Source organism: Colias philodice, chromosome 23, assembly GCF_061535455.1.
Source record: "Colias philodice isolate Cphi_HAF_F1 chromosome 23, ilColPhil1 Martin Lab GWU primary, whole genome shotgun sequence".
NCBI lineage: Eukaryota > Metazoa > Arthropoda > Insecta > Lepidoptera > Pieridae > Colias > Colias philodice.
In genome coordinates, this window is record NC_143108.1 from 2993403 (window position 1) to 3014206 (window position 20804).

The 20804-nt window shown below is 30.9% G+C and overlaps 2 protein-coding genes across 2 annotated transcripts in view; one reads left to right on the forward strand and one right to left on the reverse strand.

The window, feature by feature from the left end:
- LOC149477918 (uncharacterized) overlaps positions 1–20804 on the reverse strand; it is a 600334-nt gene that overhangs the window by 314264 nt on the left and 265266 nt on the right. The gene's annotated exons all lie outside the window — the stretch shown is intronic.
- NPFR (Neuropeptide F receptor) overlaps positions 1–20804 on the forward strand; it is a 52518-nt gene that overhangs the window by 12818 nt on the left and 18896 nt on the right. The gene's annotated exons all lie outside the window — the stretch shown is intronic.

Genomic DNA, 20804 nt, shown 5'->3' on the forward strand with positions numbered 1-20804 from the left:
GTATTCCGATATAGAAATGATGTTTTTTGCCAGATTAGGTTCTGAAAGATGAAATCTGCTTTTTAGAGTCAGAATCCAATTTCTGGTATGACAAGCGATGTAAGAGGAAATGAATTCTGTAAAATAGAAAATTGTGTTGTGGTTTTGGTTTTGGTTAATGAAGTGACTTTGTAGCTTGATTTTTCATTCAATTTACGTAGTTACAACAACGTATCAATTTATATAGTATAAATATTATTTTACTATATTATGACGTAGGCAATAACTACTCATATTATTATTTTGTATACCAATTAAATAGGCACTGTTATAGTTTTCAAATAAATGGAAGGAATTATTGTAAACATTTTCTTTTCCTTCAGAAATACATACTTGTCTTGTCGCAAATAATTTTTAATTTTTTAGTAATAGGTATACCATAAATACATATTCTCAATCTCAAATATACTTTGCATACAATTTATGAACATAAACAGTCATAATAAACTAGTTCTAACAGAGCCTCGATAAAATTTTTTTAATTTTAAAAGCTTGTCTATTTATGGTCTAGTTGGACCTAGACTCTAGTTTTTTCTAAATTTTGTTACATGTGCAGGTCCGTTGACCCAACCACCAATAAAATAAACATTCGTCTAACATTTTGATGAAACGCCAAAGAGAATTATGTAAATACGAAAAGGGACAAAAAGACAGCTGAATACGAAATTTGAGAACGATTTGACGTGACATATTACCTTTTTCGGAAAAAATACATGTCCATATTTGGAAAAATCTGGAATCTAGGTACGGTAATATATCAATGTTATGAATAATCTTTGTTTCCAATTTTTCTGAGAATAAAGGAACAGTGAAATTCAACTTCTGAAATTTATTATTAAACAAGTTTTATTCGATATTTATTGGTTGAAAATCAACAATAATGTTAAAATAAATAACGACGTTGTACTTCCCATGCCTTTTGTCATTATATTATATTAGTATTCCTTACGATACAGAAAGCAAAATTTCGGTACATAAAAATATTTCAGTTATAAAAACATTGACACAAGCTAACTATAACAGCTGTAGGCTCCATATATTATAATATGATAATATTAAATAATTATTATTATCAAATAAATCTGTTTCTTATCACGGAAACGGAAGCTATGAAATGATGCCCTTGAAGGTTTAGTAAAATATAGATTTTTGATTATTTATGGTGTGATATACATAATACAGTCGTAAAAAGCTTCTATGAACTAGACGGTGCGGTGGTGTAGGTATATATACCATTATATTTTTTTATAAAAAAAAACATATTATAGGTATATCCTACTAAATTAAAATACAATATTGAACATTATATAATTTAGAAGTTGAAATCAAACCAAAAACTATAATTATGTAGGTATATCTAAATAGAAATCAGTCACAATAATTATCTACTAATGTCTTATCTAAAATATGGCCTAAAATTTTAAATATCGTTTTCCAAACTGAAGAATGACTTCATTTATTAAAACCTCTCCAACGTTATTTATGATATCTAATAAATAACGGCTCACTCTTGAATTTTTTGTCCAATATAAATGAAACAAAAACTCCCTGAAATATGCCTAGTATTTTTTACACGATTAATCAAGTCATGTATAGATGAAAAGATAAAATTAGAAAATTCTCGAATGTTTCATTTAAATTTTGCTTCGTTTGGTTTATATTTTAGATAAAATTTAATAAAAAACAATATGAAAAAAATCATAGCCTTGGGAATAGGTAATAAAAACTTATTTATTTAAGAATAATTGATTCAATCTGTTAGTAAAATTGTATTATTAACCTATATAAAACTATGTCATTATCAATTGAAAATATTATATTAGAAGGAATATTGAAACTGCTGCTCTATTAAGCTAACATGAATTAGCCATTAGGTCCTACATGAAGAAATGTGTCATGGGAGCAAACGAGTATGTAAAAAAGCAATGGATAAGACTTTGTTATTTGTTTGTTAAATATATAACGTAAGATAGTGTCGTAATTTTTTCACAGATTTTTCAGCGAGCGGCAATTTTTCCAAATTATTTGACAAATGTTTTAATAATAATTAATTTAATCAGCGGTAAAAAGCAGTTTATAGATACATAAAAAATACTTACACGCACATATTTTATAAGAAGTAACAAAGTCATATTATTAGTAGAACATAAAAGCTGAGTTTTATTTGACATCACATAAAATTACAACAAGCTATCATGTCCATACATATTATTATTTATTAAATTAAGAGAAGGTTCTGGAAACATAATTTGATCAGCGATATTAATCGTCGCACGTGTATACAGCCTACGTGTCATTCCATTGGAACACATTCCATTGGAACATTTTGCTGGAACATTTCACTGGAACATTTCGCTGGAATGTCTATAGTATTTAATGTCTCGTACTTAATTGATATTAAACTTTGATCGTGTAGTGGACTTTGAAAATCTATTTTGATCTTTAATATTGATGAAAAGCAGTATGGATTTTACTTCCAATTTCTTCAAATCGTCTGATTTGTAATTGAATTCCAATTCAAATTCAAAATAAAAAATGTTTTGATCATTATTTGATAATATTACTGTGCAAGATCAAAACATCGTCATCACGATATTTCATAATGAACACAAATCTAATGAGTCTCAAAATTCTGACAAAATGATGATGGCTCACCATTACGGATAGTGACAATATCATAAGGCGGGTCCACACAGAGCGAGCAGCCTCGCGAAGCAATTGCTATGCGAAGCAGCTCGGTCTGTGTGGACGTGGCTCGGCTGAGGAAAGCACGTGTTACGTGCGATTACCGGTTATTAAAGACGGATCCGTCATTTTTTGTATGCACACTGGGCTGAAATACCTCTATATTATGGAGAAAGGAAACTGGAATTTCTCAATCGAAAAATGGAGGATCCTCGACCACTCTACTAATGATGGCGGAAAGTTGTGTATATATAATATTCTCTACAATGAAAACATTTCTTGCGCGATTCAGAGAAGGTGTCGCTACAGAATGAACAAACGGCTAGGGCCTTTTGCGCGCACCATCTTCGCGATGTCACAGAGGCTACCGTGGACCGTTTCCTCGCGCGGAAATAGCTTCGCTAGGCGCTCAGTGTAAACTCGCCTTTTGAAAACAAGGTCAAAGTATTAAGTCGTCCCTTTTGATGTTCCACTGAGTTTTATAAATGAAAATCTTGCACAAGTCGTAAATTCTCTTGTCATCACTCGAAAATTAATCTGTCTTATTATATTTGATAAAGGACGCTCGAATTTTGAGGCGACTTCAAATTTCAGTTTAATATTAACGAATATAACATTTTAATGGCGCGACTGTTTTCATTTTAATCCATTTGTGTCATAAATTAGTACTTGTTAAGTCAATTTCATAAATATAAAATTAATCGAGCTCTTTAACATAAATCACATAAGATTATAATGTGAATATCCAACTAAAGATTTAATTAGATGCCATTATCGCTTAACTTAACTACTTTTAAGATTATGATATTCGTATTTGGAATGTGTTTTTCTTTTATTAATTTTATGAGGGTCAGTTCATGGTGAATTATTATGTGACCCATTTGCTGATGTTATTAAAAGCATTTTTAACCGACTTCAAAAAAAAGGAGGAGGTTATTAACCGACTTCAAAAAAAAGGAGGAGGTTATCAATTCGGCCGGTATGTTTTTTTTTTTTTTTTATGTATGTACACCGATTACTCCGTGGTTTCTGAACCGATTTACGTGATTCTTTTTTTGTTCGATGCAGGATGGTGTCGAATTGGTCCCATAAAAATTTTATTCGGATAGGCCCAGTAGTTTTTATTTTATGAGCATTTTTGTCTGTATTTGTAAATGTTGCAAGTGCAAGTTTGAAGTCGGTTGTTTTTAACGCAGTTATTGACTTGTATTAAGATGCGATGTGAATAAAGCAATTATTATCAAACACATTATAATTCATTGGAATTATAATGTGCTTGCGTGCGACTAGATAAGTTTATGTTACTAGAATTAAAACCAAACGATATTTATGGATTACATTTTATCCCTTAAAAATATAAAATACACAACTATCATGTTCAATACTCGTAAATCAAAATACTTTTTGCCAACCCTAGCTTTTCACACTTACTCGATTATACCCCGTATTAAGTGCTTAACTTTCTGCAAAGAGCAATAAATAAAATAACCTCAACAGCGTGGTTTATTGAACGTGGAAATCCGCTGAGCTGGTAAGAAAGAAATAAAATATATTATTAAGATTCATTAGGGCGGGTCGTATAAATACGTGTAGGGTTGGCACTTTTGGGTTATTCAATTAACCTTTTTCCACGACATTTATTTTGCAAACAGAAAATGCATGTGAAGTGTATATTAATAATTTAAAGAAACTAATAACTATATTAGTTTTCTATTAGTTATTATTATTAGTTATTATTAGTTATTAGTTAACCACTAGGTTAAAATACTATTTCTTGGAATAAAATAATAAAATTTTTGTTTTCCAAGGACATGTGATTATTATTTTATCATCACATCATGATGGTCGTCATTTTAAAACATAACTTATCTTTTGTTTATAAATATTTTCACACTTCCGAATTTCACCGTGTTTAATAATTGATAAGCCCTATTTAATTCTAACCCAATTTGTCTGTTGGCAACCCTACTTCACAAGTCATCGTCATCTCTCTGAATCTAGAATTTTCATTGCCTCATTACTAGGCCTATATTATGGGCCGTATACAGGGTGTCCCAAAAAGTAGTGATGAACGGAAGCTGGGAGGTAGAGGACCTAGAGAGCTATCCGAATCACCCCCATGTATGTTATGCGATTTTTCGTATTTTCGGAGTTATGACATTTTTTTCAATTTTTCATCTATCGCTGAGTACGATGAGATTTTTATTTATGGTGACGTGACTTATTGCGCTAGATGCTTGATTTTTTTTTGTGTGGTAAGCTGAAAGATAGGCCAATTCAGTATGGTAACATTTACTATCGTTAGATCTTCGAATGGAATAAAAAAAGAATTAAATGCCAAGAAAGATAAAATTACCCAGTATGTTCACAACTTCAAGGGCCCATAAAAAAATAAAATCACATAAAAAAAGTTTTCCATTTGGCTTTTAAAAACTCGCTCTATCTATCAGGTAGCTACCCTAAAAATTTCATTTTATTATTCAGAAGGCTTCAATCGAAAAATTGAAATCTAAATGTGGTAAGTGCAAAAATTTTATTAACATGATGATCATTAAAACCAAATTAAAACCCATAAATAGGTGTTTAATTACCAGAAATTTTTAAAATAACCCCGCTGTTGCTCAATGCAAGTGCGACATCACCGTAAAAAGTTGTCTTTTAAATGTCTGAATGCCCTTTTATCATTTTTAATGGTTTCTTCTGCTACTATGAATTTCCGGGTTATTTCGTCCAAATTGTAGCATTCTCTCAAGTAGCCGAGGTCTTTTTAGTATCCCCATTGAAACAAATCAATGGGGTTTAGGTCGAGGGACCGTGCAGGCCAGGCTTTAAGGCAGGCGTCACCAGCGCATGCGCAGGCTGCAACGACCAATCCATCTTTCAGGGTATCTTTGCCCTTTAGCCTGGCCTCGACGGTCCCCGGACATAAACCCTATTGATTTTTTTCCGTGGGGATACTACAAAGACGAGAGACTGCCACAATTTGAACGAAATAACCTGGAAATTCATAGTAGCAGAAGAAACCATTAAAAATGATAAAAGGGCATTCAGACATTTAAAAGACAACTTTTTACGGTGATGTCGCACTTGCACTGAGCAATAGCGGGGTCATTTTAAAAATTTCTGGTAATTAAACACCTTGTTATTGGTTTTAATTTGTTTTTATTAATCATCATGTTAATTCAATTTTTGCACTTACCTCATTTAGATTTCAATTTTTCGATTGAAGCCTTCTGAATAATAAAATGAAATTTTCAGGGTAGCTACCTGATAGATAGAGCAAGTTTTTAAAAGCCAAATGGAAAACTTTTTTTATGTGATTTTATTTTTTTACGGGCCCTTGAAGTGGAGAACATACTGGGTAATTTTATCTTTCTTGGCATTTTAATTCTTTTTTTTATTCCATTCAAAGATCTAACGATAGTAAATGTTACCATACTGAATTGGCCTATCTTTCAGCTTAGCACACAAAAAAAATCAAGCACCTTCCGCAATAATTGACGTCACCATGAGTGAAAATATCACCGTACTCGGCGATAGGTGAAAAATTGAAAAAAACGTCATAACTCCGAAAATACGAAAAATCGCATAACATACATGGGGGTAATTCGGATAGCCCTTTAGGTCCTCTACCTCCCAGCTTCCGTTCATCACTACTTTTTGGGACACCCTGTATAAACACGGAATAACATAACACGTTCCATTCCATTCATGTTTAGTACGAAAGAATGCTTCTAGAAATTTCTGGAACGAATTTAGAAATTTTATGGTGTTATTCGAAATTTATAAAATGAGGTATTATTGGATATTCTGTTCCTAATTTTATTAAGTTATGACATAATTTGCATTAAAACAAATTGTTATGGAGGCTTAAAATTAAAAGCTAGTTATTTGAGTTTTCTTGGAAACGGAACCAAATAGAAACAGCCACTAAAATATTATTATCCATTGTTAAGCAATAACTATAAAAAATTGAAGAATTTCTGAACTAAGCTCAACTTTTTCCGTAGGTAAGTAATCAAATAAGTGTCTCCTAGGGTAAAGGAATCTTGATATTTTTTTTTATTTGAAAGCTGGCGCCTCTCTCATTCTCATGCAAATTTTATCCAGATCGACACCAAATTTGTTTTTTTTTAAGTGTTATATCACCCAAAAAACGACACAAAAATTTCTTTCATAAAATTTGGAACGTTACTTCAATATCGAGTTACATCCCTTAATTAAAAATTAAAACGGACCAATCAACAAAATAACGATTTAAATTTACAACTCTCCGTAACAAGAAGCTTCAAAAACAAATGTAAACAATGTTGAAACATTGTTTATTCAACATGGAAGTTTTGACGCCACTCTAATTATGAAAGGGCTTTAAATTCAATGACCATCAACATTGAATTTAATGAACAATTATTATATAATTTAAGCATTTAATAAGAAACTAAGAGTTTCTTCTAAAAGTTGGTTATATAGACAAACAATAGTTAGAAATTAAAGATTTTTTTTACGTATTTAAAACACGATTTATTCATATTATTTAACCCGAGTTTCGCGTTATCAATTCTATCTACCTACCATTTTATCGCCTACAAAAAGTTTGAAAGACTTTAATTTCTAAATGTAGGTACTCAAATGAAAAAAAAATATTCCGAATGAGTTATATAAAATATTTCCTCTTTATAGTATTAGTGTAATAGCTGATAAACTCCTACATATTATTATTTTAAATATCTCTTTATTCATAACGTGAAAGAAACCACATGACTTGCAAGTTTTCCTTGTTCTAATAATCCGTAGTTCGCGTAAGTGAAGAAAATAGTCAGACTTTGTAATGATTTCAGAAGGAAAACATTACTAAGTTTAATTTCAGAAAACAGTAAAGCAGTCATAACATTCCCGAAACATACATAGATCAAATTATTATGGATTTTATTAACTGAATTATTATTTCTAGTATACCTATAGTTCATAATATTATTATGTTTTGAGTAAATGATCATAGCCAAACAAAAATAAGTCTTTCCTTTTCGTAATGTAAGTCTACATTAGTAGAGTAGAGAGTAATAATTTCTAAAACTTCCTATTAATTGATGCAGTGTTTACATTTTTTACAATTCACATAATATTATATTTTCCTGCTAAATCTAAAAGCAACTATACATACTAAACACATACACATAACGATTTATACTACCCTGAGAATTACTGAAATACGTTTTCTTTCAGTATATGTAAATTCGTTGATAATATCGAGGTATTCGAACCAATATGTGTTCATGTGTTTGTTTATGGCTGATTTATTTTTCGATCGTTTTCTCAGAAGCCCCTGAAATTTTTATTAAAAGGAAACCAAACGCGTGTATTTAAGACTTTAAGAGACACGGAAAGATTATGTTCTTTTGATGTGAAGGAATAAAGTATAATATTAGGTATATTCATGTTTACTGAATTATTTCAGTAATGTTTGAAAAAAACCTTATGATTTGTAAAACGGATTTTAATTCGGTTTAATCATGAAGAAATTAAGCTCCTTTCAATGTGTTTTATAGTTAGCAATAAAATATTTGGAAATCATTTGATAAAGCTTATTTTAAGTCCGTTTAAATTCTAATTTTTAAACATTTTTAAAACCAAATTCTACATGCGTATTTTTAGCTTGTTTTTTGTTCCTTTCTTCATATTACTTCACACATCTGACTCCATATTTTTAAACTTTATTATAAGTTCACTTACAGAGCTTAGTATTAAACTTAATCCTGTTTTTGTTTATTCACATTCAGAACTTAAAAACAAACTTTGTATTTCCAAGTTATGAAGTTAAATAACTCCTGTTCTATGAAAACCTTCAAGAAATCTGCTCTCATTTATAAATGGGAATATACATAAACTCGTATCCAGTTACTAACTGCTGAGCAAAACATTCCAAGAAAAAAATATATTATTATACTAGCGGTCCGCCCCGGCTTCGCCCGTGGTACATGTTTACGTTTTCTCTACATAAGAACCATCCTCGTACTTCAAGGAATATAATAGAAAAATAATTATCGAAATCGGTTCAGCCGTTCTCGAGTTATGCGCTTACCAACACATTTTGCGATTCATTTTTATAATTATACTAGCGGTCCGCCCCGGCTTCGCCCGTGGTACATATTTACGTTTTCTCTACATAAAAACCACCCTCGTACTTCAAGGAATATAATAAAAAAAGAATTATCGAAATCGGTTCAGCCGTTCTCGAGTTATGCGCTTACCAACACATTTTGCGATTCATTTTTATATATAAGAAGATTATGTACTTCTAAAAATATAAATTTATGTGTCCATTTTGGTAATAGCTATATTTGAAGAGATGTTATCACTTCATAGTCGTTGTGCAACGGATTTTGATACGATTTTTTAAATAGAGAGAGTGGTTCTCGAGTAAGATTTTAATAGGCACATATTTAAATTCAAATTCAAATATATTTATTTTTGAATTTGAATTTGAATTAGTTTTAGACAAAGCGGATGAAGCTAGTTTACAAATACATTTACGTACACTACTGTAGGTATTGAATAATAATTATTATAGTTTAAAAAACTAAAAAAACGTGTTTTAATTCGTAAAATTGTCGATTGTCATCGATCCTTGATAAATGTTCAAAGTTTGAATTAAATCTGTCCGTAAAAAGTGGATCAATAATAATTATGAGTCTAGGAATGTGTTACATATAAAAATGTCGGTTACATACAAACATACAGATGAAGCTATACAAGTATGTTAGAAACGATTATCATCCTATTTCTTTCTAAGATGAAACTAAGTGAATCTTTTAAAGTGCCGATGCCGTTACTAGGAACTCAGCGTCATCTGGAGATAATAAAATCGTTCACATCAAAACAGATCATAACATGAAGAACACAAAAATAGACTTGTTAGAAGGTAAACGATTGAAATTTAACACACCTTTTTCAAACTCAAACATGTATTCAATTTGACTTCTTATAAAAGCACTTTTGAATCGTCATGACATTTTTTAACATTTACTACCGATTTGGAAAGCAGTATCTATGGAGAGGAACCGGCAAGAAACTCCATAGTTGCTAGTTTTAAAAACATGTCAATATTACAATTTAATTTTACATAGTAATAGTACTTTGAACGCAGTCATTTGAAGAGATTTGATTAACAGAATATGTGTTTCTGTACAATTCATCGGCTTGTTATTTAAATCGTAAATCTCGATCTAAATTGAAAGACACACATGTTTATTACATTTTTACCGTACCTGCCTGTTTTAGTGAGGTTGTGACGAGGCTAGGTCACACAACACAAGCAAACGATATACAAAAAACAAATGACAGAATAATATAGTACCTATCTATCTAATAAAAAGTTATTATCTCCTTAGGGCCGATTTTTCAATGCCCAGATAAACAGCTAGATAGACTTTATTCTTCAGTTAACAAAATATTCAATTTTTCAATAGACGAATAGGACTTATCTATCGAACAACTACGTTATTTGAGGAATAGATCTATTTGCCGCTCCAACGCGAACGGCCAGATAGCGCGCTATTCGACGGTTAGGCGTTTGAGTTGACAACTGACGCGTCAAATTTGGGATATTTTCGTATGTCATAACATAGAGCGTAGAATTATTAACAAAACCTCTTTCTATATAATTATTATCAATTAAAATCATATTGAAATTGATGTTTTCGATAGTACCTACTGATGACCATACCATTGAAAATTTGCCGAACGCTGCCTTTAAGTATGTCGTTTCCATCGTAAAATATATAAATTGAAACACAAATTTAACCAAACTCTTTACTCGAATCAAAACAACAATCAACAATCATAGAAGACAAGAGCAATACAAGACAAACTTAAAATGCACTCCTGACGTGAGTCATAATGACGGTTGTTGACAAATTGCAAGAGTTGACTCTATCCCGCTCTAACCTGACTAATTTATTATGTTTGTTTCGCCACTCCGAGAGCAGAGCTGCCAATATGGAAATATTTGGTCAGATAGTTATTCATCAAATAAATCACGATTGAAAAATAGGCGAGCCGTTATGAGTTAGATAAATAATTGAATAAATCTATTCGAGGAGTAGTTATTAGACTGTTTATCTCGGGATTGAAAAATCGGCCCTTAATAAAATACGCACTTGTTTTTGTAAACTGAAGCGTAGCGTTATCCCAGATTTTAATATTGAACATTACTATAAACCACGAAGCTCAAAAGACGAAATTTCTAGACTTAGAGTCCAGTAATTATTATACTAAAACGGGCTAATACACAAAGTTTCTTACCACTATAAAGTTTTATTGTCTGAAGTATGCTTATCTGTGTATTTCATAAAGACTAAGAGAGGTCTAGCGGTAGTTATTAATTTAATTTTAACCAATTTATGGAAGTACATTTTATATGGATTGTCACAAAATATACCTATACAAAAGGCTGAGGCTGAATGGCATTGTTTTACAGAATAAGTACATCTTTGAAATGTTTGCACCAATTTTTCATCAAAATTAATATAATTATCATTTTCTATCATTCTCTAATATCATCAATTTCATCGTTTATTTTTATCAGATTAAGTAGGTACATTTTTCCTCCTTTCCTTTTTGTAATTTATCTAAACATTTTGTGTTAAGTACTTGTTGTTACTTTGTTACTTGACAGGGTCAAAACTAATGTTCCAATCTTAATCATGACAACTCAACAAATAAATTATTAATTATATTATGTACTGTAATAATATAATATGTGTATTAAAAAAACATTATCGTCACGTTAACCGTGTTAAATTTCAATGTCATTTTAATGCAATATAAAAAATTAATTATAAAAATGTACCTAATCTTCCCACTGTGCATAAATTCAAATACAGTTATGAGATATCTGCATGAAAAATAAAGCCAAAAAATTAAACATTATCTTGTCAAAATAATGGCGTGGGTGGAATTATCAATGGTTGTCCGTTTTATTTTGTTTTTAATCCGTTTCCTCTTTCGCCCACGACTTGATTTAAAAATTATACATTTATTCTGAGTTACAAAGGTTATATTAAGATTAAAAGCTTTGGCCATTTGGTAAACTCTGATAAAAATAATGTGTAGATTTGAATATTTGGCATTTTCGTTGTCCATCACGAGCGCCCCCTGGTTTACCATCACGAGCGCCCCCTGGTTTACCAGAAATGTGGAGATCCATGAATATCTGAATGTACCGACCGTTCAAGCTGAAATTGACAAATTTAAAAATAGATATGCCGACCGCCTGTCGCGTCACCCCAACCCCCTTGCCCATGAACTCGTAAAACCTTCCCCTATGACCAAAAGGCTGAAGAGGAAGGATGTTTTCTAGAAGACAGACGAGACGCTGGTCTCGTCGTCTACATAATCTCGCGCAGGCAACACATCTGCTTATAGTCTTGCGACTGATTGCAGATTAAACGGGAAAAAAAAAAAAAAAAAAAAAAATTTTCGTTGTCCAATATAATATTTTATACTTGGTACTTACGATTTAGAAAGCGACGTCTAAAAGCTTATTATTTCTACTGTATAGGTACTATTATGTATTCGGATGATTCTGATGATGGATTTGAATTATATCAACATTCACATGTAAATAAATAGTTCCTTGAAAGATAAACTACACTAGCGCTAGAATATAATAAAATACAAAACGATTTCAATCTACATGGAGGTATAAACTTAATAAAAACAAATAACAAACGCATCTACAAAGCAATGTTACTATTTGATTAAATTCAACGCTAAAACTCAAAAGAATGAATATAGTTAACGCGGTCTGTTCCAAGCTTTATCATTGAGAAAATTTTCAACGTACTATATTTACGTCAGCCAACTTTTAACCTATTTTTCTTGTAGATCAATACAATATTTCATACAGTTTATGAGTTCACCTTGGATTTATTCAAGAATAGATCAAACGGTAGAATAGTCAATAGTGTTTATGTGACAGGAAGGTAAACGTCTAAAGGTGCCACTTGATATGGACAAATAATCGCAAAAAGTAGGTTTTCTTTGCCAATTTTTAGTAGAAATGCTATAAGGGAAAAAAACTAAATTTTATTTATTTATTAGACTTATTTATTTTGCCAATCATAATAAAGTTTATCTACGAGCTCAATTCTTTCTAACATATTCAAGTCTCATAGAATAAATCCTTCAACACACTGAATACAAAATAAAATGCTTCTAAACAAAAATATTATTCAAGTACTGAAATATAAATAGAACACTACTGAATAAAAATTCAGTTCAATTCTTTACCGTTTTAAAGAAAACTTGAGCATTTTGCTCAACCACTCCCAGTTTCTCACAACGCGTTGAAATATTAATAAAAGTTTTTCTCAAAAGACCTTGTAGAAAATTTTAAATTCGTTGTCATGGCAACATAGTAAACACGTTGAGATGTTTACTACTTCTACGATTATTTTAATTCATCAGTGGCATAAATTACTATAAGAATGATGTGCAAAAATATGTATGTACGTATATTAAATGATAGTATTATTATTTCATTAGGTTATTTTAAAGTTTTATGTTCTATTTTATTAAGATAAATTACTTTTACGATTTACAAATAAAAAGCCACATGTATTAAGGAAAATAATTTTCTTCACTGAATCACTTTTAGTGATTTCGTGCCAACAGATAGGTAGGTATATTCATTATTCCAAATACTCTTGTCTTATAAAAGTTGCTCGTGAGATGCTCTTCGATGGTCGAGAAAATCACGTCCACTTGTTTGAAAGATTAACTGAAAGATAAAGCATGCCATTAAACAATTCTATAATTTTACATAACAACTTATAGAAATGCATTGGACGTAATACTACAATATATTACGATGTACTACAAGTCTCTCAAATCGTTCAAGACATTTCAATATACACTGCAAATTTAAAGCAAATAATAAATAAAATAACTTGAAAATCGAAATTTTCTATTAACATATACGTGCTTACTTTAAATATGTATTACCAGAATATAAAATGAAGTTCGAGTGACACTGAAAAATTGATCTTTGAAAAAAATAAAGGTTTATGGAAGATCGTTTGTCTTTTTGTACCTATACAAAAAAAATATTGTAACCAAACACTCCAGGGCTTCTATTTGAACCCTTTTCTCCAACATTTATCTATATTTCAATTAGTTTGAACATCAAAATTTTGTTTCTTTATTCATTACAGCCTAAAGCTACGGGCGAAAAGCTTTAAGCAAGTAGGCTATATTGTTATACCGGTTTTTTTTTCTACCCACATATTTTATTCACAGTGATTTTTCAATATAAATATTATTTATAACAAATGCGCTAGTGAAAAATAAACTAATAATCAAAGATTAACACTGCATGTACCAATAAAATAGAGCTACATATTTCTAAAAAGTAGAACACAAACATGTTATTATTAAACAGATAGAATAATTTAATTAATAGGATGATTACAATTTATAATTTTCATAGTAGCGGAGTCTTCTCTATACTTAAATTTAATCGCAATTTATACTTATACAATACTAGAGGTCCGCCCCGGCTTCGCCCGTGGTACATATTTTGCAATAAAAGGTAGCCTATGTCCTTTCTCGGGTATCAAAGTATATCCATACCAAATTTCATGCAAATTGGTTCAGTAGTTTAGGCGTGATTGAGTAACAGACAGACAGACAGAGTTACTTTCGCATTTATAATATTAGTATGGATACAAGGCAACATAATATACACTATCGTATGTATAATAATATTAAGGATAATACAGTGCCTAGACAGCTTAGAGGCTACTACCAAAGATTGCACTAAAGCTTAGCCAGTCTGATGTTTTCTTCGACAAATGTCACTTTTCTCTGGGGATACTTTGTGGCTGACCTTTTCAATCGCGTAAAGAATAGTTGGATTTTGTTCTATAAAAATCGAGGTTCATTTTATAAAGGCATTTGATTAAAAATTATAGAAAAAGGCTAACACAAGCTTTACGTAGGTATAAGAAATAAAAAAAGATAACTGATGTTAAGTATATTTCTATATTCGTTTCTTATTGTATGTACCTATAAATATCTGACCTTAATTCAATATTTGAAAATAAATATGAGATTTGTTAAAGTCGCAATGCGTATCAATGTGACAGATGTGCTTCTCCATATAGACCTGAAATATTATATCCGTTCAAGGATTGTCTCAATATTCATTCCTATTTATTTCTATACAGAAACTTACTTTTTCAGAAAATCATCTCATTCGATAGAATTCTTTATGAAATAAGAGAAATTTTAATTATGTAAGAAAATAAAGAAACACGAGTTTTGGTCCTTCATAACAAATGCAGCCAGGTGTTCAAGCAGTTAACGAATTTCGCTTACTCAACAAACAGATCGTCCACTCCACTGGAGAACCATTGACCCAGTTACACCGTAACACTGTTAGATATGAACACCTACTTGTGTGGAGTTCTATGGCCTAAGTGAAGAGCGGTTTGGGGTTAGAAGTGTAAATTGTACCTTATGTCCTTGAGATAGAATTCAATTTTCACTTACTTATGTGGTAGCTCTATAGTGGAAAAGCTGTGGCGATGCTATAGGTGGTTTATGGTTAAATTGTGCCTTATGTCCTTAAGATAGAGTTCAATTTTCGATGAGTGGTGAATTTCTATGGTGGACAAGCGGTGGCTCTGCCTAAAGCGGATTCGAGTTAGAAGGACTGTAAGTTGCAAATTGTGCCCTAATTATTTAGTGTAGAGTTCAATTTTCATCTATTTGTGAATTACGAAGTTCTCTGGTCGACTAGCGGTAGCGATTCAAATAGCGTTTTGTTGATGGTTGTAGGATAAATTGTGCGTTACCTTTGAGTAAGGTACAATAATTTTCGGTGGCAAAATAGTAACACCTACCTGTATATAAGTCTATGGTGTACAAGCGGTGGCGAAGCTAAGACCGGTTTGTGCTTATTAGTTGTAAATTGTGCGTTATGTCCATCTACTAGAGTTCAATTTCCAAGGAGAGAGGTAAAAACATTGAAATGGTGTCCGAAAAATTGTGAGATATAAAAAGAGGATAATTATGTCCTTCCAGTGAATTCGCCATAAAAAGGCCATTGAAAAGGTACGAATACTTTATAATTCATGATATAAAAATGCTGTATTCCCACTTCTGGTACATTAAATTTGCTTTTTGCAGATACTATGTTATTCATAATAAATATTGTTAGTTTAAAATTATTCCTAGCTTCTTTCTTTTTCGTGAACGCAGCCTTAGTCTAAGAAATTGAGTGTTGTTTACATTTTGTGCTTCATTTAATGCAGTTTCACAAAGTTCCAAGGACTGCTTTCACAGGTTAATGTTAAAAGATCTTAGGAAGTTTTCTTCTAGTTAAGTAAATAGAATCAGAATATAAGGTCCATTTAATACATTTTTAACATGAATTTGTACCTTATCTACTAAGGTCGAATGAAATCTAAATGCAAACAACATTTTTGATACAGAGTATCATGAAAAACTATTTTTCGTACACCCTTTGGAAAATATATCTCTATATTCGAGACAAGTGCACTTATATTCTTTCGCACTGGATTTGAAGAACTCTAGGGTGAAGTTTTCTTGGAAGAACTTTAGGATTGTATCTAACAACAGATAATTTATTATTTCTATGCTGCCAACACTAAATAACACTAAAATATAATGTAATGATTAAATATCTGTAAAATTGTCTCTTTAATGAAATAAAAATAAGTGGTTTTTTATCTTTCGAAAATCATTTTAAATCTTATTATAATATCTATAAAAATTAATCGCAAAATGTGTTGTTACTCGAGAACGGCTGAACCGATTTCGTTAATTTTTGTATAACATTCCTTGAAGTACAAGGATGATTCTTATGGAGAGCAAACGTAAACATGTACCACGGGCGAAGCCGGGGCGGACCGCTAGTTATAAATACAATCTAAAATTAAGGCCTCATGAAAAAGCAAGTCCAACATTATCCGAAGGAATGAAAGTCAAAGCAACCTTTGCCTATTGGAATGAATACTAGCTTTACAACTCAGATAACTTCAATAAGATCTTTGGTAAGACTTTGGTCCTATTCTGTCTAAGCACAAAGGGCTAACTTCATGCCCATAGTAATTAAGCGATCTGGAAATGAACGTACATTTTGCCCTTACCCTATTTTGCTTAAATACTCTTACGACATCGACATCGACATCTTTTCTCTCTACATAATGTAGCGTGTTTTTAGTTTTTCCAACAATTTTTATTTAAATAAATAAGAAATTGAAATACGTTCTAGTTACTATAACAACTTCAATCAAAGAAAGATCGCTATCGACGAAGGAAGATTATCCATTGCAAAGTAACTGAATAAGATCAGTGATAACAGCGTAAAACGATAACAAAAATTTATTGCATAATTTCATATCAAAAAAAAAATGAGCTATTTAATGCGGCAAAATCTTTACTAAAAATAATATTAATATCAGTATTGCCTATTTCGCGAACATCCTAAACTATAAATGTTCGTGATAAAATTCAATTGAGAGAGATAAAGTTTTTGTAGTACCTACTATAATACTTTTACGTGTTACTACTTACTATGTAGGTACTACGTACTAGAGAGGACATTGCTACTACACTATTTGTAACACGAGTTAGAGTCAATCGTCTCAAACTATTTTTTTTGTTACATTGATTGGTTTTAATTATCTGTCTTCTCTATACGTAGTAATAATACCTCAATGGTTCCTACAAACATTTTCATAAGTAAATAATTATGTAGCAAAATTAGAAAGCCAAAATGTTAACCTCGATAACAAATTTTAAATTTTAACCTCGATATTATTATCAGTATAAATTTTGACTCGAATTTAATTATCAAGCGAAACTATGAAAATACTGACTTGTCAAAATAGATTGGAACCGCAAATATTATTTTCATTCTGTTTTGTAACTGAATAATAATATTTTTTTTTATTAAAAAATTACTAGCTTTTCACCTCTGGCTTCACCCGCTTCGTCTCAAATCTTATAAATTATATCCTTAAAACTTCTCGAGAATTACTCTATGTATCAAAAAATAATCCACTTAAAAATCCGTTCAAAGGTCTTCAAGTTTTAACCAAACAGACAGTAGCGACTTTGTCTTATACCTACGTGGTAATAATCTTTCAGTTAACACAAATAATAATGAAAATTTGAAAGAACAAACCAATCAAACAAAAAGTACCTACTGAATAGACTATCAATGAGTTTATCAGCAAGTTGTGAAACAGGTCCTTAAGATTATAAACCTCTTACGTTCGTAATCTGCTATTTTCACCGTATATATAAAAACATAACACAAATTTAAGCCCTTTACCTGTTTTAATTAACGCTATATCAAAAAGAGTTAGAGGAAATAAAAGTATAATTAATTTAAGCAGCCCTTTGAGCACAGAAAATTTTCATTAATATCTAAAGTTTTCGTTTGAGGAAGCTTAAAATTCAATTAGAAGTTGATTCAAAGTTCTATAGGTATCTAAAACCTCAACTTTTTTGTTGGAAACCTTAAGATTTGATAATTTAACCTTTCAAATAACATATTTAGATAATTTTATTACGTTGTAGCTACGTATTTAAACATATTATGTTTTATAATTAACTGGCTGTGCCCCGCGCTTTTACCTACCTGCATTACTCCGCTCCTATTAGTCTTAGCGTTATAATATATTAATATAGCCTATTTCGTTAAATTGACTATCTAACAGTGAAATAATTTATTCAAACCGGACCCATGGTTCCTGAGCTTAGCGCATTCAAGCAAACAAACAATCTCTTCAGTTTTATAATATTACTAGCAGTCCGCCCCGGCTTCGCCCGTGGTACATATTTACGTTTTCTCTACGTAAGAACCATCCTCGTACTTCAAGGAATATAATAAAAAAAGAATTAACGAAATCGGTTTAGCCGTTCTCAAGTTATGCGCTTACCAACACATTTTGGGATTCATTTTTATATTATAGATCATAGATAACTAGCAAACCGGGCAAACTCCGTTTCGCCACAAGAGACACCTTTTTTTTGCTATAAATCTCACGGAGCCCGAGACCTTTCCAACGAATGCAAAACCGTGGAAATCGGTTCGTGCATTCTGGAGTTATAGCGTCAGGAAGGAAAACCCGACTTATTTTTATATATTTAGTAAAAAATATGCCAGTAATAATATACTTACGCCTTATAAGATCATTACAAAACACTTTGTTTTTATTATTTCACGTCATACAGAAAATAGTATTGTAATGAGTCATAAAATATCTCTTAGGCTAATAACTAAGCTAAGTACTATATTTCTCATAAAATGATGACGATTCCGTTGGGACATTATAGTTATTTTATTAGTCTGTACATGTATCAGTGAATTAAGAAACTTGGAATATTAAACTTAATTATTTCTTTGTCAATACTTTTCACGTAAGCTTTTGAAACGTTTTTTTTTTAACAATGTTATTATTTAACGTTTGAAGCTCATGTAGCCTTAATTTTCATTGCAATTACCATTTCCCAAACATTTTTTCTTCTCTCAAGTTTTTCTTCTCTCAAGGTTGCGAAATGCTTGTTTTAGGAGAATTTCCTAGTTGTCCATTAGGTTTGATGCGTAAAGTTGAGATGGTTGAAGTTTCAAGGATGTCTATGGACGATCTTATGGAAATTTTATTCTACACACTAAAGTAGTGTTTACAAGATCATACGAATACATAAGAAATTATGGAATATAAGGTTTCCGCCCGCGGCTTCGCCCGCGCAGACAAATAAAAACCCGCATAGTTCCCGTTCCCGTGGGATTTCCGGGATTGCGTCATTTTCCCGGGATAAAAAGTAGCTTATGTCCTTTCTCGGGTATCAAAATATCTCCATACCAAATTTCATGAAAATTGGTTCAGTAGTTTAGGCGTGATTGAGTAACAGACAGACAGACAGAGTTACTTTCGCATTTATAATATTAAGTATGGATTGTATGGTGTGCGTTTAAATAAACTTTCTTTTTTAATATTTGCACGGCCAGTCGATGGGTAGAATGTATTAGCGACATAATATTGTAATTAAAACATCTATAATTTGTAACTACATTCTTGCAAATAAATATAATTTGAATATGAATTTACTTTACACTAAAAGATCACACAAGAATGCTCTTGCTCTAGCTCTATGTTCTTTCGATGTAAATGCACTGATAAAAGAAGTGTGACAAATAAGCCATTAAAGATGTTTAAAAACCTTTCTATCAGAAGATTAATAAACTATTTTGAAACTTAATCTTATACAACAGCTTGATAAAACTTCAAAAGTATTTAAATTTTTCACACATGCCCTATTTCTCTCTAACGTAAACGTACTAACCATTTCCCTAAAAAAGCATTATTAACAAGAAAAAGACTATGAATCACAAAAATTGCATACACTTTACTTAATAATAGTCTAGCCGTTCCATCACTGTCAGCACATTGTATAACATGATAATATTAGGAACAACTTTAATACAATGGAAAATCCTTTCTCTAGAATTAAATCCTACTATCATATTATAAAAACGAAGTTTGTAAGGATGGATGGATATTTGTTACTCTTTCACGCAAACACTACTGAACCGATTACAATGAAATTTGGTATGTAGGTAGCTGAAGACCCAGAATAAGACAGGCTACTTTTTATACTGGAAATCATTTTCGTTATGATGTTGAACAAATACTGAGTTTTAAAAGTTCAATTTTATAAGACCTATATTTAACTGAAACATTGGTATTATAGGAATGAAGTTATAACTGGATCAACCCCAATTTAATTTAACTATAATTCAGATTAGAATATCCATTCGCCTTTTACTGTTCATATTGAATATAATATGTAAATTAAAAATGAAGTAAATGAATTGAACAGCAGTTAGATATTATAAAGACTGTAAGTAATAAATGTTACAACATTGAATGGTTAATATTAAAATACTTCAGATGTTGAATATAAACTGAAATTAAAAATGTTCTCGCAGATCAAAAAATGATGGCATAATTACGTAAACCTTCAATTTATTCATATCCCAT